The sequence below is a fragment of the Rhinopithecus bieti genome, unplaced genomic scaffold, assembly GCF_001698545.2.
Source record: "Rhinopithecus bieti isolate Rb0 unplaced genomic scaffold, ASM169854v2 scaffold_33432, whole genome shotgun sequence".
Taxonomy (NCBI): domain Eukaryota; kingdom Metazoa; phylum Chordata; class Mammalia; order Primates; family Cercopithecidae; genus Rhinopithecus; species Rhinopithecus bieti.
In genome coordinates this window covers 437,280-443,837 of record NW_016814481.1, presented here as the reverse complement: position 1 = coordinate 443,837, position 6,558 = coordinate 437,280, and the positions used below count along the sequence as shown (strand labels likewise).

The window sequence follows — 6,558 nt, the reverse complement described above, 5'->3', positions numbered from 1 at the left end:
TATAATATATTAATATATTAGAAAGATATAATTTAAGATATATTTCTAATTATAAATATGTAATATGTAAACATAATATATTTTATATGTATGTATATGTTAAATATGAATCCATATGTATTCTTATATATAATATATAATACATATTAATTTTTTTTGAGACAGTCTCACTCTGTCACCCAGGCTGGAGTGCAGTAGTACAATCTCAGCTCACTGCAACTTCTGCCTCCCAGGTTCAAGTGATTCTCCTGCCTCAGCCTCCCAAGTAGCTGGGACTATAGGTGGGTGCCACCATGCCTGGCTAATTTTTGTATTTTCAGTAGAGATGGGGTTTCGCCTTGTTGGCCAGGCTGGTCTTGAACTCCTGACCTTAGGTGGTCCACTCGCCTCAGCCTCCCAAAGTGCTGGGATTATAGGCGTGAGCCACCGTGCTATGTATACAAAGATGTAAGTAAGCATCTTTAGCCTCTTAAATGCCGGAAGACGACACATTGCAATTGCTTTCAGTGATGGGGAAGTTAGTGCAGAAATGCAAGGGGCCAGGACGTGGCCAAAGCATCACTTCTTCAGCACCTGCTGACTGTGAGTCCCAGTTTTCCCAGGATGGCTATTTCACAGATGTCTCAGCACACTAGAATGGTACATAATTTAATCTTGTCTGCACTTGGTGGTGTGCATTTATCCAATCATGTCCTAAGTATTTATTGAGCACCAACAGTGTACAGGATGCTCTTACAGGCACTTGGGACCCCACAGAGAGTGAGATGGATTCGGCCCCTTCTTGCGTGCAGCCTAGTTGTAGTGGGGAAGACAGGAGATGACCCAGGACATCGATACTTGCAGAAAAGCTGAGAAGGGAAGAAGTCAGGCTCATGAAAGGGGATGTTTGGTAGAGAAGACAGGAATGACCCCTCTGCAGAGCTGTTTGAGCTGGGACCCACTACACACCCCTTACCACTTCCCCAGAGAGACAGTCGGCCGGGCCAGGTTCTTCTGTGTGATCTGGAGCCAGGCCAGGCCACCTCCTGATTCAGCCTCAGCTCCGGCCAGTCCATAGGTAAAAAGCCTTTGAATCTCATGGACACATAAGCTCATAAGTCCCACCTTTGATAGGGGTTCCAGTCCATCTCTCGCTCACCAGGTGAGCATCAGAGCGGGGGTTTCATGCCCTTGGAACGAGCCTGCTTTCTTTCAAGACAGCAGTGGCCTTGCTGTGTTCACTTGTCAGCCATGGCAATGGCTGTATCCCCCACCCCTTCATCTTCCTCTATCTCTAAAACAGGAGACGGACTTTGTCCTCCAAAACCCCTAAAGACCCCAAGGCTAGGAGACTCTGATGGGGACCCCCAGAGTTCCATGTTGGGCTGTTTACATCACCCTGAGGAGCCAGAGAGTAAACTGGGACCTGTTCCCTCTACACAGCAGCACGGGGAGGAACCAGGAAAGGCGGTCTGCAGGTAGGTGGCTCTGAGCATTCCGGCAGGTCTCCCCACTGACAGTCCACATAGCACAGCAGCTCAGCAGACAGCAATGCTTTGGGAAGTAGACCCACAACCTATCCAGTGCTGTGACCCACTCCTTCCCAGAGCTCAGGGCCATCGGATCTTACTTCTCCTAGCTTTCCTCGCTGGTAAGAAGGGTTGATGTTTTGGCCGGGCGTGGTGGCTAATGCCTGTAATCCCAGCACTTTGGGAGGCCTAGCGGGGAGGATCACTTGAGGTCACGAGTTTGAGACCAGCCTGGCCAACATTGCAAAACTCTGTCTCTACTAAAAATACAAAAATTAGCCAGATGTGGTGACACACCTATAATCCCAGATACTCAGGAGGCTGAGGCAGGAGAATCGACTGAACCCAGGAGGCAGAGGTTGCAGTGAGCAGAGATCATGCCACTACACTCTAGCCAGGGCAACAGAGCGAGACTCCATCTAAAAAATAAAAGAAAAAAAGAAGTTTAACTGGGGACAAAGATAACGTTGAATTTTTCAAGGTTACAGAACTTATATTCTATAACTCATATTCTGTCTGCTGGTCAAACCCATCCGTCTTCCGCATTCCTCCTCCTTAATCAAGAAGGGAACAAAGGAATTGTTATGTGAGCTAATGACCAATAAAAAAGAAAAGCAATCAGGGCTGGGCACAGTGGCTCATGCCTGTAATCCCAGCACTTTGGGAGGCCAAGGCAAGAGGATTGCTTGAACCCAGGAGTTCGAGAGGAGCCTGTGTAACATAATGAGGATGACCCCATATCTACAAGAAATAAAATAATTAGCCAAAACAAAACGATATATATATCCTTATGGATGTGTGTATGTATTTGAGACAGGGTCTTGCTCTGTCACCTAGGCTGGAGTGCAGTGGTACAATCTCGGTTCACTGCAACCTCCACCTCCTGGGTTCAAGCAATTCTCCTGCCTCAGCCTCCCAAGTAGCTGGGATGAAAGGCGCCCGCCACCACACTCAGCTAATTTTTGTATTTTTTACTAGAGATGGGGTTTCACCATGTTGGCCAGGCTGGTCTTGAGCTCCTGACTTAAGGTGATCTGCCTGCCTCGGCCTCCCAAAGTGCTGGGATTACAGGTGTGAACCACCGCGCCTGGCCCTTATTTACTTAAATATAACCCTAAGTTTCACTCGTTTTTAAAGACACTATGTTTCTTGCATGTACAATTTCCTTTCTCTAGAATATGTCTTGTGAGAGCTGGAGTGTCCGTCCAAATGAGAATATCCCTATTCCCAGTTCAGAAGGCAGTTCTGGCATTATAAGTGTAACAAAGTCACCTGTTGAGGCAGTGTATTCTCCAAGTGAGACTCTGCACCCTCCTTGCCCGTTAAATGTTCTCAGGTCACTGCTTCTCCATCCCCATTCCACTCTTTTAAAGCAGGTTTTCCAGGGCCTTCCATCTAGCAGACTTTTTTTTTTTTTTTTTTTTTTTTTTTTTTTGAGACAGGGTCTTGCTCTGTCACCCAGGCTGGAGTACAGTGATGTGATCATAGCTCATTGCAGCCTGAACTCCCCTGGCTCAGATGATCCTCCCATCTCAGCCTCTCAAGTAGCTGGGACCACAGGCACACATCACCTTGTCCAGCTAATTTTTAAATTTTTTGTAGAAATGGGGTCTCACTATGTTGCTCAGGCTGGTCTCAAACTCCTGGGCATCCACCCACCTCAGCCTCCCGCAGTGCTGGGATTAAAGGCATGAGCCACCGTGCCCAGCCTAGGAGACTCTTAGCACTGGTTTCCTCTTGGATTTTGTTTTGCATGTGTCTCAATATGTGAGTGACAACCTAGGAGGATTTCAGATCCCCCTCAGTTTGTTTGTTTGTTTGTTTTGACACAGAGCCTTGTTCTGTCACCTAGGCTGGGGTGCAGTAGCACGATCTTGGCTCACTGCAACCACCACCTCCCAAATTCAAGCCATTCTGCCTCAGCCTCCTGAGTAGCTGGGATTACAGGCATGTGCCACCACATCCGGCTAATTTTTTTATTTTTAGTAGAGATAGGGTTTCACCATGTTCCCTAGGTTGGTCTCGAACTCCTGGCCTCAGTGATCTGCCCACCTCAGCTGCCCAAAGTGCTGGGATTACAGGCGTGAGCCACAGTACCCGGGTAGATCTCCCTCAGTTTTATCTTTTCCTACACAGCTCCCCAGATGAGGAAACAGGAGCTCCCTGCTGGCTCCTCCGTCAACCAGAGAAGGAGCCAGCTCCCCTTCCTCCTTCCCAGGTGAGCCTGTCCTGTGGCCTCGTGGATGTAGAAGCACCACTGCCTCCCTTAAAGTTCCGGCTCTGTGTCTCCCTTCATTGTCACCAGTTGCTCACTCATGGTCTACAGGGGCTAGAGGGAAGATGCCCAAAGGGCAAGGGTGGAATTCTCTCAAGGCTACAAGAAAGGAGCAGGTTTGGGTTTGCTTTTTTCCTGAGACCTCATTCCTCCCTTATCTTTATTGCTGCTTTGTTCTTGTATCCGGTTTACAGAACTCAGTTGGGAGGTTTGTTCCCCAGTTTGCAAAATCCAGAAAGACAGTGGCAAGAAAAGGAGAGACAAAGGATGAGGACCTCAGGAGTGGGGCCTTTAAAATCAGCCAGGCTGAGCCCATTGCACATGCGGCCTCCTGGCCCAGCCTCGGCAGCCCCATTTCACCCTGGAGTTCTTTGGCAAAGGTGAGGCCTGCACCTCTCTTCCACCCGTCGTTTTCAGTACATTGTGCTATGGATGTATGTTGAGTATGCAACAATTCTTTTTTTTTTTTTTCCTTTTTTTTCTTGAGACAGAGTTTTACTCTTGTCACCCAGGCTGGAGTGCAATGGCACCATCTTGGCTCACTGCAACCTCCGCCCCACCGGGTTCAAGCAATTCTCCCACCTCAGCCTCCTGAGTAGCTGGGATAACAGGTGCCTGCCACCACACCCAGTTAATTTTTGTATTTTTAGTAGAGACAGGGTTGCACCGTGTTGGCCAGCCTGGTCTTGAACTCCTGACCTCAGGTGATCTGCCCGCCTCAGCCGCCCAAAGTGCTGGGATTACAGGCGTAAGCCACCACGCCTAGCCTTACCACAATTTTTTAAAAAACAAAAAACAGTACAGAGTGAAGTTCTGGTGTTCTCTGTTCTAGCTTCCCCGAGTGGTAACACCGTGCATAACTGTAGTCCATCATCAAAAGTAGGCAATTGGCCAGGTGCAGTGGCTTATGTCTGTGATCCCAACACTTTGGGAGACTTCCCTTGACCAGCCTGAGCACCGCAGGAAGACTCTATCTCTACAATAATTTTTTTTTTCTTTTTTTTTGAGATGGAGTCTTGCTTATCACCCAGGCTGGAGTGCAGTGGTGCGATCTCGGCTCACTGCAGCCTCCGTCTCCTGGATTCAAGCAATTCTCCTGCCTCACCCTCCCCAGTAGCTGGGACTACAGGTGCACACCACCACACCCGGCTTATTTTTGTATTTTTATTAGACATGGGGTTTCACCCTGTTGGCCAGGCTGGTCTCGAACTTCTGACTTCAAACAATCCGCCTGCCTCGGCCTCTCAAAGTGCTGGGATTACAGGCATGAGCCACTGCGTCCAGCCTACAATAATTGTTTTAAAACTTGGCCAGGTGCAGTGGCTCCCACCTGTAATCCCAGTACTTTGGGAGGCCGAGGCAGAAGGATCACTTGAGCCCAGGCATTCAAGACCAGCCTGGGCAACATGGCACAACCCCGTCTCTATAAAAAAACACAAAATTTATCCAGGTGTGGTGTATACCTATAGTCCCAGCTACTTGGGAGGCTGAGATGGGGGGGTCACCCGAACCTAGGAAGGTCAAAGCTACAGTGAGCCGTGATCACACCACTGCACTCCAGCCTGGATGAAAGAGTGAGACCTTGTCTCAAAATTATGAAAAATAAATAATAAAAATAATAATAGTGGCTGGGCACGGTGGCTCGCACCTGTAATCCTAGCACTTTGGGAGGCTGAGGCAGGCAGTAGTTCGAGACCAGCCTGACCAACATGGAGAAACTCTGTCTCTACTAAGTATACAAAATTAGCCAGGCATGGTGGCGCATGCCTGTAATCCCAGCTACTCGAGAGGCTGAGGCAGGAGAATCGCTTGAACCCAGGAGGTGGAGGTTGCAGTGAACCGAGATTGTGCCATTGCACTCCAGCCTGGGCAACAAGAGTGAAACTGTCTAAAAATAATAATAAACAGGAAATTAACATTGGTGTGGTCCGAATGCCACCTTGATTTTCATATCCCTGATCTTGTTGAGTGTCTGGTGCTGGCAGAGAGAAGAGCTTGATGGAAGGAGAGGTTTCTGTGCTTCCAGATCCCCCTCCAGTCGCCGGCCTGGTACTGATGCCTATTTCCACGCATGATGGCCGGTGACAACATCTGAATCTTTGAACAGGGCAGTCACAACTATTAGATTGGTGCAAAAGTAAGTGCGGTTTTTGCCATTAATTTTTTTTTGTGTGTGAGACAGAGTCTCACTCTGTCACCCAGGCTGGAGTGCAGCCCTATCTCAGCTCACTGCAACCTCCGCCTCCCGGGTTCAAACGATTCTCCTGCCTCAGCCTCCTGAGTAGCTAGAACTACAGTCACCTGCCACCATGCCTGGCTAATTTTTGTTTTTGTTTTGTTTTGTTTTTGAGACGGAGTCTCGCTCTGTCGCCCAGGCTGGAGTGCAGTGGCGCAATCTCGGCTCACTGCAAGCTCCGCCTCCCGGGTTTACGCCATTCTCCTGCTGGCGCAGGAGACTGGGACTCCTGAGTCCCAGGAGTAGCTGGGACTACAGGCGCCCGCCATCTCGCCCGGCTAGTTTTTTGTATTTTTTAGTAGAAACAGAGTTTCACCGTGTAGGCCAGGATGGTCTCGATCTCCTGACCTCGTGATCCGCCCGTCTCGGCCTCCCAAAGTGCTGGGATTACAGGCTTGAGCCACCGCGCCCGGCCTTTTTTTTTTTTTTTGAGACAGAGTCTCGCTCTGTCGCCCAGGCTGGAGTGCAGTGGCCGGATCTCAGCTCACTGCAAGCTCTGCCTCCCGGGTTTACGCCATTCTCCTGCCTCAGCCTCCCGA

General features: G+C 49.2%; 1 long non-coding RNA gene across 1 annotated transcript in view; it reads left to right on the top strand.

The window, feature by feature from the left end:
- The window catches only part of LOC108514786 (uncharacterized), a 16,149-nt gene extending 11,993 nt beyond the window's left edge, over nt 1-4,156 (top strand). The window contains exons 3-5 of the long non-coding RNA XR_001881335.1: nt 1,283-1,457; nt 3,645-3,726; nt 3,978-4,156. This is a non-coding gene — a long non-coding RNA (uncharacterized LOC108514786). The remainder of the gene's footprint in view (nt 1-1,282; nt 1,458-3,644; nt 3,727-3,977) is intronic.
- The last annotated feature ends 2,402 nt before the right edge of the window (nt 4,157-6,558 follow it).